Raw genomic sequence first — 23,074 nt, forward strand, 5'->3', positions numbered from 1 at the left:
GCAGACACCCTTGTGAGCAAGAGTGTGATGCTCACAATGAATTCATTGAAGATGAGATGGATGTTCCCATGACAGGGTAGGTACCCACAGTGGTTTTCTGGCCTGCTTGGGATGCCTCCTGTGTCGAGGATGTCTCCCAGCAAACCTTCCCACCCACTCTGTTCTGCTCAGGCACATTGTGATAGCTGTGTGCATCCATAAATGCACAGAATTAGTTCACAATGCTCAATTAAAAAAAAAAAAAAAATTCTGTGCAAAAGGTGAGGCTCTGACCGGAATCCAGGACCTCTTTTGACAAGACAGCAAAGCAAGCAGCAGAAATACACTTGTTTCTTTCATGTTCTTGAGTCCTTTTTCCTTTGTATGGTTTTTGAATTGTGTTTAACAGTGGAACTGCATCATGCTACAGCTTCTCCTTGCCTCTGAGGAAAGCTCCAGAGGCTTTATCTAGACAAAAGCTAAAGATTTGTACCGTGAAGGTCTAGGGACAGATTCAGGGGACTAAAATTGACACTAAGCACCTGGCAGAGAACATCCTCAGCATAAAAAGAATGAGAAGAAAAGAGAGATACTGTCCCCAGCAGGGATGATATGGGGAAACGCTGGGTCAGGTAGAGAGGCAATTCTGAGCTAATTTCTGCTTTTAACTCTTAGTATTATAAAAGGTTTTTTTTAAGTCCTATTTTGGATTTATGGTAGTTAATCTAACCAACTGGTTGAATAAATAGAATTGTGCTGCTTTATTTACTGAACTAAAAAGTCTTCCCAGTTTACTGTGGTGATCACCTCCATATTAGTGTGAATAATAATCACTCACAATTAAAATCATAAACCCAGCACCTAATCTATGTTTGCTGGCATTTATTTTTCTCATGCCCCTCAGGCTTGGCAGTGCTCTGGGACAAAGCTGTGTGTCTGTGAGTGTCCCAGAGCACACAGAGTGGCAGGGCTCTGTCTGGCAGTGCAGCCCAGCTCTGTCCCTATGCCCTCCCTCACTGTCAGCATGGGACATGGGTTTCTCTACCTTATGCATTGTTGCTCCCAGGCTGATTCCACAATGTCAGCTCAGAGCCTTAATGCAATGAGAAGAGAAAGAGAAATAGATGTTGCTGCTGTCTGAAAGTTCAGAACAGCCTCGTTATTTTAGATTAGCAGCACTATGAAGTTAGGAACCCCTTGGATTGCAAAACAGTCGATGGGCTGGTACATGTTTCTGATGTACTTCATGCACAGCCTTTATGTCTAGCACAGATATATTATAAAATGACAAAATTGTTCGACATAGTGAATAGGCAAATGTCGTAGAGGAATTTCACATCGATTCAATTCCATTTACAGCTCATAAATTCACTTAACATTTCCACACACTTCTGACTTTGCCAGTGAACGGCGCAAACGTTCTGATTCCGAGGAGATGCTCACAGGCTCTCCCCTCAGCCTGTATTTGTGGCAGTGGGGATAGAAATATGTAAATGGCTTTTCTGCCTTCTCTTTGGTCCCCAGAGCACAGAGCTCAGGCAGGGAGCAGCCCAGGGACACAGCCAAGGGACAGTGCAGGCAGCACAGTCACCCCTGTGTCAGTGTTAACAGCCAGGTGTGCTCCTTTTCTGGGAACAGGCAGTGGCTGCTGCTGGCATTTGCAGCCACCATGGGCTGGAGTGAAGCCTGGCCACCCAAGGAGAGCCCCAGCCCCCCTAGTGAGCCCTGTGCTGGTTTCTGACACCCTGTGCTGCCTTGCGCAGCGCTGCACCAGCCGGCCCCTGGTTTGGGAATGCCATTATCATTATCAGGGCTCTGGAAATGTGCAAGCTGCATATGTACCAGCAGCACAAAGCCAGATAAAGCAAAGGTTAATTGGATAAAGCTGTTAGTGGTCGTTTTGTGAGGCAGACAGGAATGTCAGGTTTCAGTATGTGCACGTTCCTCTCAGCAGATGCGAACACTGGTCCTACCACTTCTGGCTAATAGCTCATCTTGTTTCTTGTAGGAAGCATAACCCTGTCTTCCATTTAACAGCAAGGATGGAAATTGCTAGAGTGAGAGAAAAAAACATCACTATTTTGATGTTTTCTTTAGCAGGAAAACATAATTGTGTGAATGCACTAATTTATACAGAATTCTGTGTGTAAGGACAGTAGCAAAAATAAGATACATTTTCCTAAAACTCTGGGGAGCAGCACATTATTAATTTAATATGGAATAACCCATAGAATAATCTGTGAAAACTATTTGCGTTTATTTCAAATGTCTCTTTCTTGGTACATAAAATCAAAATACATTCTATATCACAATGTGAATGTTATATTTTAATTAGTTAGAAAGGCTTACTTTAGGAAAAAATAGTTTGATGAAATAAACCATTGTGATGGTTTTACCTTGAAAATATATTTTGCTGTTTTATTAGGCCTGTAAATTCATCTCAGTGGCACCTAAAGCAAACAACAGAGAAAAGTTACATGTTTATAGCAGCCAGAGCCAGTAATTTAGAATAAGAAAGTTTTAAGCTCCTTATGTGGATATTGTGAAGGCCATGATATTTCAAGGTGATTTTGAGGGCAAACACTTTTATAAAGATTTTGAAATGCCTTGGTAGGCTAATCCAGCTCATGGGTGTTGCATATCAAAAATAATCCCTTTCCTTGGAGCTGTGTTCCTCCCACATTTGGCATCCTTGCTGCACCTTCCTGCTGGGTCACTTTTGCAAAGAACGAATGTGGAGATAAAACTTTTCCACCTTCAGAGCTGTTTCTTACAGGTCAAAGCTAAAGGATTTTATTGAAATGTTATAATGAAAAACATACTATGTGCTATGTAAATTCTTAGCTGTGGGTAAGCAGAGTTTATCACTGGCTACTGCTATGAATCTGGCACCTTTTAACAGAATATTTCTCTTTTAAAAGAAAAAGCAAGAATTACAGTTAATTCTATCCTGTACATTGCACTGGGAGTGATATATGAGTCTTATTAGTATATACAGATTTATGAGAGACCATACAGCCCTTGAGAAGAAAAATCTTTCAAATTATTGCATTTTACCTCTCTAACCTTTGCTTTTATGCAAGGTTAGACTGCATATTTAAAAAGAGTACTTGTCACATGCTTTCTTTAAAGATTAAGACTGCTGAAGACTGGGCTGAATTTGCCACCCTAAGCACCCTCCACCTTGCAAGTAGCATGAAGAGTTTGTCAGGTCATGATTCCAATTTGCCTGAGAAACGAGAAATGATTGCATTCTCTGGTACTCACGTCCTCATTCAGGCAAAGAGAAACTTTTCCAGAGATGTTATTTAAAACAAGCAAACCTTTCTTAACCATTTAGTGCTTCTCTCTTGGTGAAACCAATTAACTATGCATAGCAAAGAAGTAGCAAAATAAGTGTTTATTTTTTTTTTTTTTGTACTGGCGGAAGAAGAACTTAAATGTAGAGCTGCTAAAGAAAAGGAGACAGTGGAGGCAAAAGGGAAAGGTAGAAGGTGAGAGGAAAGGAACTGAATTTCTTATTTTCCTCTCAGTAATTCGTGTGTTGTAGTCGTCCATTTCAGCATAAAATTTTGCGGTATATTGAAAGCCGTCAGCTATGGGTGTGGGGAGATTCAATAAAACTAATCTCTTATTGGCAGATAAAGAGAAACTTTCTGAATCTACAGGAAGGATGTTAGAGGAGTGTCTCAAAAGACAAGGTTTACCTAAAGCCTGATCACACATTTAGCCAACTGGAGGTTTAATCAACAGGATTGCTTTTAAAATTTCCCTTTTCATAATAATTTTCATAAAGAAATGCTCAAACACCCCCCTCATCAGTGAAATCCATCTTTCCCATCCAGGCAGAGGAATGGCAGCAGTGCTGCTGGCTCCTGGGCCAGGCTGGTGCAGGGCTCACTGCCCACACGAGATGTTTGGTAAGGAACCAAGCACAGAGGAATTAGTGATTTAGCAGAGATGACTCCATGATACCTCCTAGGAAAACGTAACTCATTTCAAGGCGTACAAATGAAGAAAGATATTTCTCATATGATTGGCTAGTGCTTCTCTTTAATGATCAATTCATACTAAGGTTAGAACTAGATGGAAGGAAATTCAAGCTTAATCTCATTTTGACACAGAGTAATTAGCCACTCCCCAAGAGCAGATGGTTTTGCATTGTAATTATAGTGCCCTTAAATGATTGCTAAAACAATAGTCACAATTCCTCTGTGATGTGTCTTGACAGATTCAGAAATTGAAGAAAACTTTCCTAGGTCCCTTACTTCTGCTGTATTCTTAAGTTTCATTTAGAAAAAGCACTCCTGTATATATGTTAATGACCTCTCCTGCTTGAATTCACTTACTAGAAGTGCCCTGAAAGAGTAAAATCTCTGACTGTCCTGTGTGCAGGCACCAGTGTGCAGAGGATTGTGTGCCCAGGATGCGGTGCTGTTTCCAAGGAGACACTCACATCATCCTTGGGGTAACGGGGACATCAGCAGAGTGAGAGTGGCTGCAGCACTCCTCTGTTTATCCCTTTCCTTACTGATTGGGAACACAAAACAGAGCATGGTACCTTTCTAGTGGCTGCCCCCTGGCAGGGGTGAGCTGTCGGCTGTGCCCACTCACAGCAGCAGTGCTGAGCTGCTTCACATCCCAGTTATTTCTGTCAAAGATCAACCCATGCGGGGCCTCCTGCTGTGTTAAAAACCATCGAGGTGTGGTCACCAATAACATGCAGGAATTCAGGTGCTGTTTCCCCTCTCTGCTGGTCACCCCAAAGCTGGTAGTGATGAGTCCCCTGTGCCACCCACCTGCTTCCAGGCTGGAATAATCTCCAGCAGGACATGGCAGGGCTCAGATTAGGGAGGCAATGCTGGGCTCTGCCATCAAGAATCAGAATAATACCCCAGTAGACACTGCCTTTAAAGCAGCAAAAGCTTGTGGTGGAAATCCTCTGGATGAGTGCTGGAAGTGGACTTAGAATAATCGCAATGAAAATTAAATAGAAGTGCTGTCTAGACACCTTGTTCTGAAATAATCTTTTATTCTGTGGACAATTTAAGTGGATTTTCTAGTCAAATTGCATTACGCCTGAGTTTAACTCTGTGCCTGTGAACATATATATGAAATAAGGCACCAGGCTGGAAAATTTGGTGTTTCAAATTGTATCCAGCAGAGATACAGCAGAACAACCCAATGTCTTAATGGCTTCAGTGACAAGCCATAGTAAGGCAAAGTGGAATTTTTTTTTTTTATTCCTCCTCAAGTGAAGTTATTTGTAGGCTATTTTGGTAGGTGTTCTGAATGGAGTGCACAAAACTGCAGTGATGTAGCTGACAGGTAATAGGAGGCAGATATGGACTATAAAAGCTATCACATTCCCATCACAAGGTAGGTTGTAAAATCTGGGTTTTTTCTTACACTGTTAGTTCAAGCAGTAGCACCCTCTGGAGCAGATCAGAAAGTAACTGTAAAATAAACATTCACTATCAGGTGCTGCTTTTAATTCCTTGGATGTAAGATGTCTCTCAGCTTATCCATTCTTACCCTCCAGAATCCAGCTGATGTATAGATAATGTGGATAGTCATGGGTTTGGATTTTTTTAATTTTCTGTTGACAATAATGTATTTATTGAATGACTTAAAAGAAGCCAGACCTTTCAAATGCATTGTTTTAGTAGAGAAGGTGAACATAATAACTCAGTTTCTTATATGTGCCCAGGTGACAGTGCTGTGAATTCTCTTCTCTCTCAGCTTAATTCTAAGATAATTTTCACAGCCCGATTTAGTCTTGTACCTTCTCCAGATGTGTTCATTGAGGTAATAGATGGGCAAAGAAAAACAAATCAATGCTCACATCATAGTGCATGCTATATTTGGCTCAGGCTAAATTATATGTAGTATGCTAAGTGCATCTTTCTTGCCCTGAAGAAAAATAAGTGGGAAAGACAACCCTTTTGGGGTTGAGTAATTGCACAGAACATTTTCTGTAGGAGATTCTGCAGCTTCTTTTAAAATACCACATAAATTACTGTAAAGGAAAATCTACACACAGAATGAAAGTGTAATAGAGTGCAAAACAAAACAAAACCTAATTAATTGGGGCTCATGGTTGAATATTGGTGTGACGTGTTCAGATGGCACTGGGTACACCAAGTACAACCTGTGTGCAGCAGGGATGTTAGGAGGCAGTCGTGCTGCATTTTTTGTGGGTTGATGTTGCCTGCCAAGAGCCTGATGGTGAATGCAGGGGGCATTTCTATTGCAGAAGTGGGTAAATGTCCTCACGGGGCAGACAGAGGCAATGCCCTGAGGGGAGAAGTGTGAGCAGTGCAGGAGGTGAATGTGGCAGAGGAGCAAAGAGAACTTTCTGAATTAAGCACATCAGAGCAGGATTTTATTTTGTAGAGCTCATGTTCCTTTTGTAAACACACCAAGGCAGCTGGGCACGGTCAGAAACCCCACAGTAGCTATTATTCTGTGTTTTACAAAGCTGCTGGTGTGGAATGCATGTGGTCATTTCAAAGCCATGGCTTTGGCAGAGCACTGTGGCCACAGGAGGATGATCATTATTACATTTGCTGTTGTTACCATGCCAATGTGGGACTGTATGAGACAGAAGTCCCAATGCAAGTCTTTTATAGCCATAATGGAACAGTTAAATAAAAGGATTTTTTTAACATACTGAATATTACTGTTCCAAGGTATTTTGATAGAAAATAACTTCTGACTACATGAAACATATCACAACTACAGGTTGATTTTCTCAGAAATTAATGAAAAAACCAACATTCCTGTAAGACAAAATATTACACTTTAGCATTATAAAACAAACCACCTCAAATATAATTCAAAATGGGATAAAAATGAAATATTTATAACAGGGTGGGGAAGAGGCAAGATCCGAAGGAAAAGCGAAATGGGATGTTTGGATGAGATGCAAACATTCCCTCATTACTGCCCTTGCTCCTTTCACTGGGAAACATCCTCATATCTGACCTGATTTTAGAAGAGAATGCAATGTTACATATTCTAGCAAAAAAAAAAAAACAACAAAAAAACCAACAAAAAAACCACAACACAACCAGAAAAAACCACCAAACCCCAGCCCCTAAAAAAAAACCCACACACTTTTGTCTTTGACACAATGATGATATTGCTTTCAGTGTTTTTGAAAATGATGTCACTAGTGTAGTCTCTGAAGGTAGTTCATAGAGCTCTTTAACAGGATCACTCGCTGTGCTTGCTTCCAGTCTCACCCGCACAGGGTGAAGGTGAGCAGTGTACGTCAGGTCGAGGTCATGTCCCTGCAGTTGGGTGTTCACCCTTTCAAGGCAGCTGTCCATGGAGATCTGACCAGCAGGGCTTTGAACCAGTGCTGGACAGCTGTTCTGCCATGGGGCAGCTGGGAGGGTGCCTAGAGTGAAAAATGCAGCGGACTTAGGGAAGAAATGATGATGTCTGGCTCCAGATCAGAAGGCTGAAGGATAGTTTATTAAAACTATACTATATTACATTAATATACTATTTAAAGAGATACTATACTATTCTACATACTTCTTACTTACCTAACTACAAACTCGTGACTCTCTGCTGAGAGTCCCAGACACAGCTGGATCCAATTGGTCCTGAACCCAAACAACCTTCACCAGAATCCAACCCAGCAATCACTGCAGGTAAACAATCCCCACACCACATTCCACATGGGGAAAACAAAGGAGCAGGGATAAAGATTGTTTTCTCTTCTTCTCTCTGTGCTTCTCCTGAGAGACAGAACTATGTCTCTCTGTCCAGAGAATGTGACTGTCACAGGTGCCAGGGACAGTGCCCTGCCACCCCCTGGGCTGCCCGTGCTGAGGGCAGAGCCAGCAGGGCACAGGGCAGCCTCTCAGTGTGGTTTTATGCATCTTTTAGCAGGTCAAAGAACTGTGGTATACAAGTACTGATCATACAGAGAGACAAAAGGCTAAGATTTGTTAACTTTATCCCTCCTGCCAAGTTAAATTTGGTACCTTTTTGACAGTGCTAATTAAACTATATTTCATTCTTTCACATTCTCTACTAGATAAATACTTACAAACAGAACTGTTGAACAGCTGAATCCTATTTAAAATTACTTCTTTGTCACATATAAAATTTTGTGATATGTAAAATACTGTAAAGTCAAAAGAAAAGTTTCTCTTTTAAAGAGACTAGAATGTATTTATGTTGTCAGTCTCTTTGAGATCTCTAATGATCACCTAAGCACACTGAACTAGGCTTTATTTGTACTTCTGGCATTGTGGAGAAATTCAATAGTGTTCAATGACACTTGTAAAATTTTCCCTCAATGCCTTTCACGGTACTGTAGAAATAACCATACTAAGCTGTAAACAAGAACTGAAACAACATAAAAATATTTAAGAAAGGGATGTTGTTTTGGACAAGCATAGAACTGACAGGCAGAAATCATTATTTAATAATACTTAAATCCTAATTTATTGCTATTGAAATAAAACTCAGCTTAATTTAGTTTTTCTCTACAAGAGGGCAAGGGTGCAATGATGGCACAGTGTACAATTTTCTTCTGAGTTTTCCATACCTGCTATTTCTTTGTAAGTTCAGAATTCATCCAGAACACCAGTTTGGCTTTCTTTCAGGGTTTGTTTTCATTTTGGTTATGGTGTTTTTGTTTTTTTGTTTTTTTTTTTTTTTTTTTTTTGTGTTGTTTCATTTTCCAAGCAAGTTTTCAGCTTGCTTAAGGAAAGAACTTGTAAACCAATTCTAATAATTCAACAGATAATAAACTAAAAAATTAAAATATTTTGGACTACAATCACTTTTTAATACTGTGACTTCATGCTTTACTAATAATCTTGTTAATGAGTTGTTGCTATTTACATTTACAAGTGTAACACATTCAGTGCAAGGCTAGACTATTTTTTTTCCATTGGTGGCAGACAAGCTCTCTGCCTGGAATTCTTTTCAGTTTTGCACCCAAAATCATCTTAGAAAAAAATAGAAATGCTTTTTAAAGTGGACCAAATAATGGTGTTGTAATAAGACCATTCAGGTACAATTAGTCTAAAAGCAAGAGAACAAAAATTTTATTAGCTCTTATGAGGTCATAATGTGGCTCTTTGTTTTTATTCTGTCTGTGGTATGCATAGTAAGTAATTCCTTATTTCTGTAGTGCATTTTTTTTAGTAACCACTATTACCTCCTAATTCATACATCAAACACCATAATATCTGCTTACTTAAAATCATTCTGATTTTCCCTGTAAGCTACTCTTCCCTTTCTTAGGAGAGCATCACAACAAAAAAACAAACCTAAAACAGAACTGAATGACCTAATTTTTTTTATCTGAGGGTGATGAGAATTTATATTTGGTCTTCTTAATCTCTCAAGGAGCAGTGAACCCCTTTAAATTCTCTTACAGCCAGAACCACAAAGCAGAACCAGCTGCCATCACAGAGTGGCAGGAGATTTCTGGTTACTTTGACTTTGGGCTTCTGAGCCCTGGAGATCCCTGGGGGTTTTGTCTTTCACTCTGCAGCTGCTCAATACTTTGGGGACCTGAAAAATACCTACAAAGGATCTGAAACCTTGACACCTGAAAATAGGTACCCTCTGATAAATGGGAACCCAAAACTGAAGGCTGCCTAAATCAAGAGTCCCTTTTCCACCACTCAGAATCCATTCAGCTGCTTTAAACCTTTTGCCCTGGCAAGTCCATGTTTAATTTGTCCACAAATTTAGAAATGCTATGCATATGCGAGAGTCTCTCGCAGGGTCACCATAACTGAAAACTGGTTTCACTGATGAAAACAGTGAAACCTCCTCATGGGAGGATCCAGATTGGCTCCCCCTGAGCAGTTTGGACACCAGGGAATGTCTAGAATCTCTTTCTTGGTTCTGCAGTATCCTCCTGAATTTGTGTCATAAAAACGCTGCTCTCCATATCTCAACATTGAAATGCTCTGAATCCAGGACCTGAAGTACACCAAGTACCCAGATGAGGGAGGGAAGACAGGAAGAGAGATGGAATTTTGTGGATAGCCATACAGATTCCCATTTAAAAAATCCCATTTTATGTTTGTTGAAACTACTGGAAGAGTGTTTTCTAATGAAAATATTTGGATTGATTAAACAGAGAATAAGTGGAATATTTTTTGACCATCTAATTAGGCAGAAGGAGAGGCCACCAAATGTTGAGGAATCAATCTGATAATGGGAAGGATTTGAATTAAAAGCTGCCTGAGTGTCATAGTGGCAGAGAAACTATATATGAAAGTCATGACCATTTAGCAGGTTAGCTCTAAGTATTCATGTGACATATATAATTTAGAAAGAAGCATTTTATATCCATTGTTAACTGGTTTTATACAGATTTGCTAAAGAAATCTGGCATCTCTAGTTATACTAGAGGTCCATTCATCTGCCTGACAACTTCTGTGTGAACCTGATCAGCCTGACAGTGGGACAGACGTCAGAAAACTCTTTTACTATCAATGTACCCAAAAACATGTGCCCAAATAATCTCCCAGATTATTTCATACTCTAATAGAGGGAAGTGCAATGTCAGTTCAACCCTGCTGGGAGATTTCAGAGAACCAGACCTTGAGAAACCTATGGAAAAATAGCCTTTGTAAATGCTGCTAATTGTGCTAGACCTGTCTTTTCCTTGTCCAGTTTGTTATCATTGATTAGTAGAAATGCATTCATCTCAGACCTGGGTGTTTTGCTAAGAAAGTGGGAAGGAAAATCTAAATCAACTGACCCCTCTGCTATTTATGTTATGACATCAAGAGGTTTCCAAGGCTTGGCACGTTTGCCATGCCAGCTGTAGGCACATTTTGTTCAGATTGGTGGCTATCCTGGCAAGTCATGCAAACCTAGCAATGACACAAGGGCCTGGATATGTGTTGTCAGATGCTATTTTCTGTTCTATTTTCTCCCCTCTTACCCTGGTCCCTTCTCTCACTTCCAGGATTGTACAACATCTGAAATGACAGTGTCAGAAATCGCACAAAACTGCATCACACAGGATGTTGCCACCGCAGGAAAAGATGACTGAGGCAAACTCAGGCTGTCTGAATATCTACAAGAACACTGTCATGTCTCATTCATTCCTGATCACAGCTGCAGGACCAATGATTTTTCCAAGCACTGTGATTTATTTCCTGAGAGGAGGCTTATTTGAATGAAAATACTAATACAAGCAAATTAGTTTTGGGCATGCTGAACTGAGATAGAACCCTTTTGCTTTCTGATTTATTTTCTGTTAAGTAATTCAGGAGATTTATATGCATTCTGTCTCTGAGTGATTTTTCCTCTGATGGGACTCACAGAAGTGTGCATTTAGAATGGGTAGCCTCCTGCAACTCTGAAACTCAGTTTCTCACACCAGGGCGCTGATATGCTGAAACCAGACACAATGAGGTTCCTCTGCTCTCTCCTCTCCTCTGCAGAGTCTCTGGCATGGGCCAGAAAGGCAGGAATCACCTTTCTGACCATGGAGCCTGACCTCAGGCATCCCACAAAGCTCTTACCTTCCCACAATATCCTTTCTCTCCCATAAGCTGTATTTGTTGCATTGTCACTTTATTCTGTAACTCATTTTCTCTCTGTCCTTTATCAGCTGTGGTTGTGGCCTTTCATGGGCTACAGGAAAAAGAACATAATAGCCACCAAGAGAGATGTTGTGGAGCTTCCACACATTCTCAGCACACTTTTGAGCAAGAGGTGGGGAAAGGGCCATGATCTGTATAGAAAATGCATATGGCAGGGGAGTATTACTGTAGCTGCCAGGCTCAATTGCATTTACTCAGGGAACACTCGTGAATCAAGAGGATCACTGCATGCAGCCTACAAGGGTACACATCTCAGGGGTGAAAGGGAAACTGCTGTTAGTGTTATTGTGTTGGTTTCTTTATCAAGAAAAGAGATAGCAAGTGTACAGTGTTGAAGGGGACAGAGGAAGTCCAGTAAATGTGGAATAATAGGTGTCTTGAAGTGTTAGGTCAAGTCAACCCACTGGACAAGTTTTATAGTTATTTCTTACTCTCTGAGTTTACTGCTTCTGAAAATAGTTCAAGTCCTGCATCACACAAGACAAAAGGCTGCTGTCATCTTAAATAAACCGAGGAAATGTGAAAATTACAAAAATAAAAATTAAAGTAGAAAAAGACTAAGTAAGACAAGCTTGCATTCAAATTTAGGGTTTTTGCTTCCCTCTAGCTCTGACTGGGGAATAGCTCTAAGTGAAGTCAAGATATTGATAAAATTAAAGCAAGAAGGGGAGATTGAGTAATTTAATTTCATTTTTTAATTAGATATGTTCTTCTCAGGAGGTAAAATATGTTAGTGGTTAAAGGAATAACAGGAAAACTAACCCTGAGGTTATAGAAAGGTGTTGAAGACCACGTCATGATTCCAGCATGTCTGGACAGTAGGTGACAAGCCCAGCAGTCTGTTGTAGGAGCTGGAACATGGGAGCACTCCTCCTGCTCTTCAGTGCTCCCAAAGATGCAGTCAGAGCCAAATTCTGGCCAGCCATTTGTTTACCAGTGCTCTTCTTTCTTCCTCCATCCGCCAGCCTCCATCTGGTGAAGTTTCCATGGTTTCATTGTTGAAGACTGAAGGCTGCTATATGGCTGCCATAAATCATAAGAAGATGTGTTTACAGTGCTGCAGAAGTTTCAGTGGGGGCTTCTGCAGAGAGCACTCCAGAAGCACAGGAAAAAGAAATTATATAACACTTAAAAAATTATTTTTAAAAAATTTATAAGAAAACTTGTATATAACATTTTAAACAACCATTCCTTAAATAGGAAAAAAAAAAAAAAAACCAAACAAACACATCAGAGGCATTTATAACAAATCGTGAAAGATGTGGAGGAATGGTTTTCAGTGTTGGCCAAGTGTCTACTGGCAAACTGACCAAACAAGTTGAAAATGGCTTTTCAGGGCTTGAATGAGTTAAACATGTGGTATCTAAGTCTGATGCATTGGCTAAGGTTACCCAAGCCTTTGTTTTTTGGCTGATAGAAGACATTCTATAATCTAGTGGCATTTGGTTTCCTGTGTGCTCATGCCTATTGCACTTCTAATCCTAATTTGTAGTCTCCCTTTGCTTTTTTAGCTAATGTCCCCATTGACTACTCAGGGAATCTTGTGAGACTTCTTGGCTTGGATAAATCTACACTCACTTTCCTGCAGAAAGTAAGTAAATTTTTTCTGTTTGACACAGTTGCTAACTAGTATTTTTAGGGACTAGATATATTTGAAAGATACCTCTGTTGAATTTGAATTTGAAATTGCCCAATTGCCAGAAATTGTTAGTGAATGGACTGGAACAGACACACGTAGGCCGACAGTGCAAGTCCTGGTTTAGCTGTAAACCAGAATGCAAATGACGTAAAAAAGATATCACTTCAAAGAAGGGTCATCTTGGGAGCTGCTGACTGTCTTTTCCCATGTGTTGCAAGTCAGGGCTTGCTTGTCCAAAAAAGAGAGACAGGCTGTTAAAGAGTTTGCTTTCTCTTGCTCATCACATATCTGTTCTAGTTAGGGATTGAGATGAAATATTTAAGGCACCAGGCCAGCAGGAGGACGCGCAGCGGGTTCCCCAGCAGATTTCCGCGTGCTCGGTGCGACAAAGCGGAGCGGCTGCTGGGGCGCGGAGCCTCGCTGCCACCGGGCTGCAGGACACGCTGCTGCCTCCCAAAAGGCTGCAGGTACCTGCTGCAGGATGTGCTCGTCATTTTGCTGTCCCTCTCCTTAAATAATGCATGTGATCACGGTTTTTTCCTGGCCTACATGGCTGGGAGTGCTGGGCTTCCATGTGAGTTGGGGTTTAGAGCAGGCTGAGTTGGGTTTGGTTGCAGGGAGAGCTTTGTGATCACTTGCTATGCTTGTTCATATTATCATGATGATCTGATATCATCCAAGGCCTATATTTTAAATAAATATACATTTATGATACACATTTTACTGCCAATGAAAAATATATCCTTTCAGAAATAATTTTTTAAAATCAAATTTATAATTTATCTCCTTTTTGTTGCCAATCATGTATAATTAGTTTGAAGTGAATGTAATATAATTATTCTAGCCATAGGTTGAGTCGCTTCCATGAATAATTCTTGAGTTAGGGTTTGTTTCTTTCGTGAAATTCAAACAGACCAGATAACTGTCTGAGAACTAAGAGTTCTCTGTCCAGCTAAACTCTTCAGAATGATCCTTCTGGTTAATTCAGGAAAAAGTTCAAACACCTTTGTCTTTGAGCTCATGATGAATTTAATTCACTAAAAAAATACACAAGTTCACACAGGAGAACTAAACACACATGGTGGAAATAAACTAAAATCTGACTGCCATTGGCAGCTATTAGGATGTAAATTGTTGTAAAATAGTCAAATCAAGAACTGTATGGTTTGAGGGAGATATTGGTAAGCTAAATACGAGGTACTGGGCTCTCTAAAAGATTAACTTGGCTAAATTAGGGCAGATCATTAGCTGATCATTGGCATCTCTTTATTTAAAATCTCTTTATGTAGCTGTGGCACAGGAATGACATACACCTGCATGTCTGAGCTGTGTCTTGCATTTAACTTCCCAATGGTATTTCAGCATTAAGGGGAAAAAAGTAGCTACATTTTAAAAAGTTCCTACTATAGGGAGTGGCAATATCTATGCAGACTTGCAGGGGGTCTATGCAGTACCTGTATCTAGTAGGTACTGAAATTCCTTATGTGTTGAAGGGAAGAGAATAATTTTATGGCTTGCCATGATCATGAAAAAGCCCTGAAATTTGAAGATACTTCAAGATATGGAGCATTAGCTTTAGTCCTGGGAGAGAAGGATTGCAATAAGGCAATTAGATATGCATACTAAATTAATTAATCCCACAGCTTTATCACACAGCTGATATTCTTCAGAAATAATTTGCAGGAAAATGTTTTTCTCGTGTTCACCCACATATGGGATTTCTGTTCAGCAGAATTGCTGAACTCTGAGTGTGCTCAACACCATGAGAGGGGTGTACCAGAGATGGAAAACCATGTGAATAGCCAGCCTGGTATTCTACAGTTCTATGCTATGTTTTGTTTAATGTCATGGATACAGAAGATTAAATTCAGGGTAAAAGCTTATCTGTTTCTACACTTTAACTTTTATTGTATTTTATAACTCTAAATTACAAAAGGCTTTTTATTTTTTAGTTCAATGGACCTAATACTTTCTTCTTGCTCCAAATTACCACAGAAAATAGACTTTAAAATTGACAGTTCTCCCTCTACAAAACTAACATGTTTAGATACCTTTGTGGTTCTTTGCTGTGAAGTTATACAAAACTTCAAGTCAAATGACATTAGGCATCTAAACAGCAAGCATTTAATCCAGCCTAGTGTAAGATGTGTAAGTCTCAGTTAGCTGCCTAGGAGAGAGACAGGAATGGCCCAACCATCCCCTGTTTTCCACAGGGGGAGATGAGCCCCTCCTGCGATACTTGTGTTCTTCACTGGCTTGGAGGGAAGCCTAGAGGAACTCCCTCAGGTAGAAATCTGCCCTAGCTGAGGGAAAAGGATTCACATTAAGGCTTTTAACTTCCTTCCACCAGGGAGAAAAAGGAAACCCCAGGATCATTTATGAGTCCTGTATATGCATATTTGCAGAGAGGCATACATGTGCCTCTGATGTTTGCCAGGCTCTGAACCCATTTACAATAATTGTACTTTACAGAGTGGAAGGGCTGGGCTGGTACTTGGGGTTATGGCACACTGGCATTTCTCCCAGCCTGTCGACATGTGCAATTGAATCTTACTTTTCATTCCTGCTCCTGCTGTGAAAAATAAACCTTAAAAACATTTATTGAAGTGCAGAGTGATGCAGCAGTGTCCACCCACATTTGCCAGCTGAGCCAGAGGCAGTGAGAGATGTGAGCTGGCCCTTCCATTTCCACACTTATTGTGGGGGTTACATGACAGCAGTACAGGAGTCAATATTAAGTGCTACTTTGCAAAAGAGTGGGGAGGAACCACATCAGGAAGATTTACGCATCTATCTCTGAGTGGCCCTTCACTGCCATGCAGATGGAGCTGGGTAACAGTACATCTCCCTCTTCTTGGAGCCATAAATAGCATCCCTGCATGCGAGTGCATATCCCACTCATCTTGCACTTAATTTTTAGGCTACAAATAGATGCGAAGCCCAGGTTTCTGTTTTGTTACACGGTTAATTTTATTTCTGCATCTGCTTAATATGAAAAACATTTTTACTACCTTTTGTGTTAGATTTTTTCATAGCAAAAACTTATCTCTACTATGTTCTAAATTAAACTTTCATGCCTTTTCACCCTGCATACATTTTTTTAGGCAAGGATTATACTGGAAATATTAAGGAGTTATTAGAAATTATGATTAATCAATTTTATTACAATAGCACTTAGAAGTCCCTGCTGAGACAGGAGACCTATTGCACTGGGCACTGTAGGGACACATAAAAGACTGAGTTTCTGCTTCAAAGAGCTGAAAATTGGACCAGAAAAGACATGTTTCTCTTGGCTTCAAGGGAAACTGAATAAGGGCTTTTGCAGTATTCTTGAGCAAGCTGGAAGCCCCATGTTTCATTGACGCCTTTTCTTTTTAATTTCAATGTTTCATAAAATATATATAATGAATGAAGCTGTATTGAATTTTTAGTTAAAAGAATCTCAGCCTATCTCTGCTCTGTCCCCCACAGCCTGCTCCTTTTGCTCTCTTCATTTTTCCTGTGCAGGAGCTGTACAACAGCCCTGTGTTCTCTGTTCAGCAAACCTTTTCAAACAGCTACATTTGTGTCTTCTCATCACATTTCTAATATTGAATTTTCACGTTTCAAAAGCCATACTTCTCATTCTTGTTAGCTCTGTAGTTATGGGAAAATAGTCAAAACTTTTTAAGTAGCAAAGAAAAGGAGCAAGAAGGGAATGCCCTCCCCTCTGTCATTCTCCTCTCTATCAGCTCTGTTAACAGAGGAGTTATCAGAATGCTGCATGAGAACTGTGATGGTTAAAGACTATGCTCTCTCTTACCACTAACCTTGAGTCAGTTTTTGTACAAGAGGAGAAAAAAGGTAGGGAGCAGAGCTGAAGGTTATTGCCTCTGCTGATGCAAAGGCAGAGAGAAATCTACCTTGGGAGACAGTGTAGAGTCGCAAGCTACCGAGTTCACAAAGTAAATCTTCCTTTGTGCTTGGGTTTAGCCTTGTGCTTCTACAGCTCCTGCTCTGCATCTGGTGAGCTGTCCCTCTAAGCTCTCTCCCACCACTCTCAGAAGCTGTGAAGAAGCTGAAATGAGAAGGTAAGGAGAGGAAATATGTGGGGAGCAGCCCCAGAGGGTGCCAGGCAAACTTTAAAGTGACTGATTAGTGCAGACAGTGACAGAGCAAGTTCCAGCCAAGTATGATTGCTGCTAAGAAGGAACGGCCTTGTTTTAACTTGAATATTGTTCCCTGATAATCTGTGAAACTGGAGTGGAATTCAAAGCAGCATTGGTCTGAGCATTAATCTGAGCACAGTGGTTCCTTGCAACTTGCTCTGATCTCCAGTGCCTTTAATCCTGCAGTAAATTTTGATTTGATTTCTCACTATGATATACCTCCCCATGGAGATGGACAAAGGAGAGCTGAGGGAAACTGCCCAGCCCAGTTAAGTATTGGAGGACCTGCTTGAAGCCATTGTGAATGAAAGAAATACAGCTTCTCAGGCTCTGTAATCTATTCTCTCTTATGAATAACAGGCTGATGGTTTTAAATTGAGTAAAACAAGTGGCTAAATCACCTTCTGGAAATGAACTACTGGACAGGAACGCAATGTCTCCCGTGAATTTCCATAGATAACAACCAAGCTCCCTGCAGTCTCTATGACACAAAACCTGTTATTTAGCTTTCTCTGGAATCTGGTGAGTTATATTAGCTGACTCAGAAACTCTACCAGGACTCTTTCTGTCTGCTTCAAGGCACCTGGCTTTCAGGGTGTGACCAGCATCTCCCCCTCTAAGCGTGAGGTGTCTCAGTCCCAAGCCGGTTGCAAGGTCCATGATGCTCTCTCAGGCAGACTGGGGCTGGGGGGTCCAGACCCAGGCAGCAGGACTGGGACCAGCTCCTTCCCCTCATTTTCCTGCTTCTCCTGGGGGAGGAAAGCTGCAGCCTTCCACGTGCAGCTGTGCCAGGCTCTGGCAGGACTTTGTTCTAGGAGGGGTAGCCCCAGCTTGCCCTCAGCTGGCCAGTGCTGCCCAGTGGCAGAAATGTGCTTGTGCCTCTCTTCCCTTTGATTCAGCACATGCTGTTAACAGCCTTGTCTTTTACTCACTCTAGTGAAAACTTGGGATCAGTGTGGTTCTGCCACTTCAGTGCTTTCTTGGGAAATACAACCAGGCAGGCTCTTGCCAGCTGCTCAACTATGGAGCCTCTGAAAAGATTTTAGACTATGTATGTTTCTTCCCCATCCACAAGTTCTAGGAAGGTTAAAAAAAATTAAAACCTTTATAAATTGAATTATGCTGCTGTGATAATTTTGTAACCTTCTATTCTCATTCTGTACAATTTCCAAACAATGAGCAATTCTTTAATGGAAAATTAATCGGAATCTTTCAACACTTTTAAATGCTTTCACTGTTTTTCTCCCTCCTGTAACAGGAATTTTATTATAATTGATATTTCCCATTTGTGTTGGGTGAATTTACATCTCTTTTCAAAAAAAAAAAAACCACAAAAATGAGTGAGATTATTTCTTAGTGATAACCATGCCTGAGGTGAATGTGTTACTATTATGCTTATGGATTATTTATTAAGAAGCTCAACAGGAAGGTCGACTGCTCTTAGCCCCTTAGTCAAATTGGCAGCAGCTGAAGCTCACAGAGGAGCCCGTGGTGCCAGGGTCCTGGGCAGGGGCTAGAGAGCCTTTTCTGTGCCCTGAACACGCTGCAGCTCTGCTCTCCTGTCCTGGGGCCACACCAAGGCACTCCAGGTAGCTGAACTGTCAGTAATGGTCTATTCAACAGCAAGTTTTAATAAACAGGGTAGTTCAAGACAGATGTGTGGATTAAACCTGAAGCCAAGGTGAAAGCAGGAGGTGCCTTTCAGGCACAGGTGTAGGAGATTTACAGAGGAAGGAAGGACAGTGAGCATAATAGGAGGAGTGGATTATTTTGTTCATTTCTTTGATGCCTTAGAGTCTCTGTGTTCTGCTATTTGCAGGTTCTTGGTGCATGCCTCCAGTTAAATTTTCTTGGTACTCCTCTCCCTACTTAGGCCTGCTGTGTTTCCTTCCCCTGTAGCACCAGGCACCAAAACTTAATAATGGAACAAACACAGCAATCACTTTAAACTAATGCTGCCCCTCTTTCATTATTCAGTGAGTTACATTCTGGGCTGCTGACAAGGGTGATCTTGAAAGTAAGTTTAAATGCACATTTACATTAAATCCACACTGTGTGTATGTAAGTCAGTAATTTCAGTGCTCTTCTGTGCACTCAGTTCTCCTCTTAGGAGAAAAAAGTAGTCATTCGGTGAGGATATAAATAAAAGGAAGAGAAAACAGGCACAAATATGAATTCTTCTTCTTGGAGAAGAACTTTATACACATAATATACATCTTTAAGCTCAGCTTCTTGTGTTTTTGGAAGGTTTGCATCAGCCTTATGCTTAATATTGCTTTAATTTACAACTGCAATTTGTAATATTATCCTACCTTCAAAAAAAAAGTATCTTGAGGATAACTTAAATCAAGATAGTGCTATTACTATTTGGTGAAATATTTATAATTAGTTGGTGTCATGACTTAAGAAAATAGCAAGACAATCCTAGTATTATTTTCTTTCTTCCCACAAGTGCTGGGAGAATGAGTGTGAATGGCAGAATTGGCAAAATATTGAGCTTTCAAGTGAACAGAGTAATGAAATAAACAGGCAAGCTGATCACAGTATGAAGACATACTGATCATTCCCTTGGCATGTCTGGATTTAGTACTAATTATTTATGATACTTCATACTGTGATAATGAATTTTCTTTGTATGCTTTGGAAAGCTAATGAAGTTCTACTGCCAGATTCTGACACCTTTCTTTTTAATTATGTAGCAGTTGTCATGCACATGGCCTCCATGATTTAAGAAGGAATACCATATCTCCCAACATGGAAAAGAGGAACAAACTTTGGCTGTCCAAAAAAATCTGACAAATACATGACATGGGGCAGTCTGGTTCAAAGAAAGGGTTTGCACTGGTGTTCTGTGAAAGCAAGGAATAGACCTGTTTTGATTCAAGTGAAGTCTTCCTGGAAGAGTTAATCAAAAAGAGCTCCAGCAGAGGACACAAAAGCATTTAGAAGAGGCACAATGAATTTTGACTGCCTTTGAATCTATTTATCAAAGCCATAGCTGTTCCCATTTCAACGCAGGTGGAACAATAATAAATATCGAACAAAGCAACTCAATCTGTATTCAGAGCATTTCAATACATGGAAAGTTAACTGCAAAAAGAAAGCAAGCTTGCAGAGTCAGACCTATTGACTCCTGCTACTTCTATTTCTCGTTGAAAATGAGTGGGGAATGGCACACAAAGATCTGCAGGATATTTACGTTATTGCCATTAACCTATAACAAGAAGCACATTCAGTAATGTGACTTTATTATTTAACAGAATCAATAATCTTTTACATCATAGGAACCTAATTCAGCTGTGAACCTTGTCACTTTCTTTCATTTTAACTAACTTCACATGTCAAATTTCAGGCTCAGTAAGGCCGTGTTATTTTCCTACCTGACACTTAACTCTCTAGGAGGGACTTTTTTGCCATGAATCCTGTATGATTACAAACTGCTTCTTCTGTGGAGGACAGCCAGCAAGAAGACTCCAGTTTTAATTGGCGAGTCCTGGCTGAGACAGGTACCATCCCCTGTGAGCAGGCAAGTGTGGCACCAGTGACTCTTTCTGGCAGTCCTCGTTCACAATCTTTTTAAGACCACAGTGTCTGCACACCCTTCCTCCCTTGGATTTTTCTCCCACTGTCACTACAGTAGATACTTACAGAAAATCAGAGGAGAGAATTCCACCTGCCTCAGGCAGGGCACAGCTGAGGCTGATGCCTGCCAGGCACTCAGCAGAGATTGTCATAAAGATCTCTCCTTTAGAGGCAGCCTGGGGTCTGCTTAATCCCTACTTCAGCCACAAATCCAAAGGAGGTCCTTGATGACATAAAGGGAAAGCAAATGAACAAAACCTGGATATATTGGGTCATTATAAAATGCAGTTAAACACCTAAAGGACATCATCAGATCACTGACAAAAATGACTAATTTTCAGCAGTTTGCTGCTGCTGTCTGGACAAAAACCAAACCACAACAGCTCTCGCCCCACCCCTCCAAAAGAGCCCAAACCAAAATACACTACCTCCCCCTCAAGACAACTTAATCCAAATTTGTAGTGTCTATGTTTTCTGGCCAGATCGAAAGTGCTCTGAGACCGGTGGCAGAAACTTCATTGCCTTCAATGCCTCCTCTGGCTTTTGGGTCAAGTCAGCCAGTCTAAATGAGTCTTTTATCTCCATGATTAGTGCCTTGCAGCAGATGATAAAAATTCAGTCTCTCTCTTTTGTCTTGAAATTTCCAAGGCTTATGGGTTTTGTCTGATTTCACCTGAGTATTCAGCAAACAGCTTGGCACATCTCTGTTTGCTTTTGGTGATTTGATCTGTCCTTTGGGCAGCCATTCAGGCATTTTTTCATTTCAGATGTCCTCATTCACAGCCCGCTGCAGCACTTCCTCAAATCTGGTTCAGACCCTGAGAGCAAAGCAAAGCAATGGATTTTAATTTTAAGTTGCAGCTGCTGTTGTCAAAGTTCACTGCATTAAGCATGGATTTCATTTTTACTGCTCTCTCACAACACCAGGAACTACATTAACTACAAAACACATGTGCTTAAAGTAAGTAAAGTAATGGAGAAATATATTGCTCTCGTTTTTTGAAATGCCACACAAGATCTTGGGCTCATTTCAGCAGCTCAATGAAACTCAAGCTGCAGTTTCCACAAAGGCATAGTTAGGGATGCCTAAAGTGAATAGATGAAACGTTCATTTGTTTTCTTTTGCTGTTGCTTCACAGCAACATGGCAAACAAGTGCCTCCATATTGTTGCTATGAAGTTATGAAGCATTTTTCTCACTGCCTTCCATTTTGTGGGCGTTCAGGAGGGAGGATTTGATGATCCCCTGCCTTGTTTGCAGCCATATCCCCTTTATTTATATTGTATCATCTTCTACTCATCTATCTTCTCAGCTCAAAAGCCATTGCACTGAAATGAATTACCACATTAAACTGTAACTTGAATAAAACAGGAAATGGGAAATGGAATGGATTGGAGACGAGCCCACAGTCTCTGTAAAGGATGGTTGGACATGAACTGTACAAATGTTAAGGTGTAAGTTCCCCAGCTGGCTAGCTCAGAAAGAAGGGGTGGTTCTGCACAGCCTTGTGAGCTGCCATGAGCAAAGGTAGGCAGGCTGTGCTCTCAGGCTCTGCTCACTTCCCAGCCTCCCCCAAATGCTTCTGTTCCCATTGGTAACGTTTTTCATCTTTCCTACTCTGCTTTTGGAGGGCTTTTCTCACCTTTTTCATTCTCTAGCTGTGTCATTGAATAGGTGAGACAATGCCCAAGACAGCCTCAGTGCCTGGCTGGCAGAAATGAGGAGGGAAGATTGGTGTTGCTATGGAGCAATGTGAAGGTTATTTCAATCCCTTTAGTATCATTTTGGCTGCAAAAGTGTTGCACGGGAAAGCTGCAATAATCCTATTATTTCTTTTATTTTTTTTCCATCCTTGACTTTAAAAGATTAGTTCTCTAGAAAAAACCCAAACATTACAGAACAACAAAGTGTTGTAAAGCTCATCCTATATATCTGATTGCTCTATTCCACAGACACACTCAGTACATCTCTTTCTGTGGCCATCTCTGAAACCAGAGTTGTAATACACATGAGAAGTTGTTCAGCTCCACCCATCTCTAGGCCCCATATTTAAGAGATGAATATTATGGAAACCATTTTCAAGTTTAAAATGTCATCCTGAGCATTTCAGCCCTGGGATCTCA

General features: G+C 40.7%; 1 long non-coding RNA gene across 2 annotated transcripts in view; it reads left to right on the plus strand.

Annotated features, from left to right (window-relative positions):
* The window catches only part of LOC116808539 (uncharacterized), a 262,272-nt gene that overhangs the window by 98,369 nt on the left and 140,829 nt on the right, over positions 1 to 23,074 (plus strand). For both annotated transcript variants that reach the window (XR_012056681.1, XR_012056680.1), the window contains one exon: positions 13,094 to 13,173. This is a non-coding gene — a long non-coding RNA (uncharacterized lncRNA). The remainder of the gene's footprint in view (positions 1 to 13,093; positions 13,174 to 23,074) is intronic.

This window comes from Taeniopygia guttata, chromosome 6 (genome assembly GCF_048771995.1).
Source record: "Taeniopygia guttata chromosome 6, bTaeGut7.mat, whole genome shotgun sequence".
NCBI lineage: Eukaryota > Metazoa > Chordata > Aves > Passeriformes > Estrildidae > Taeniopygia > Taeniopygia guttata.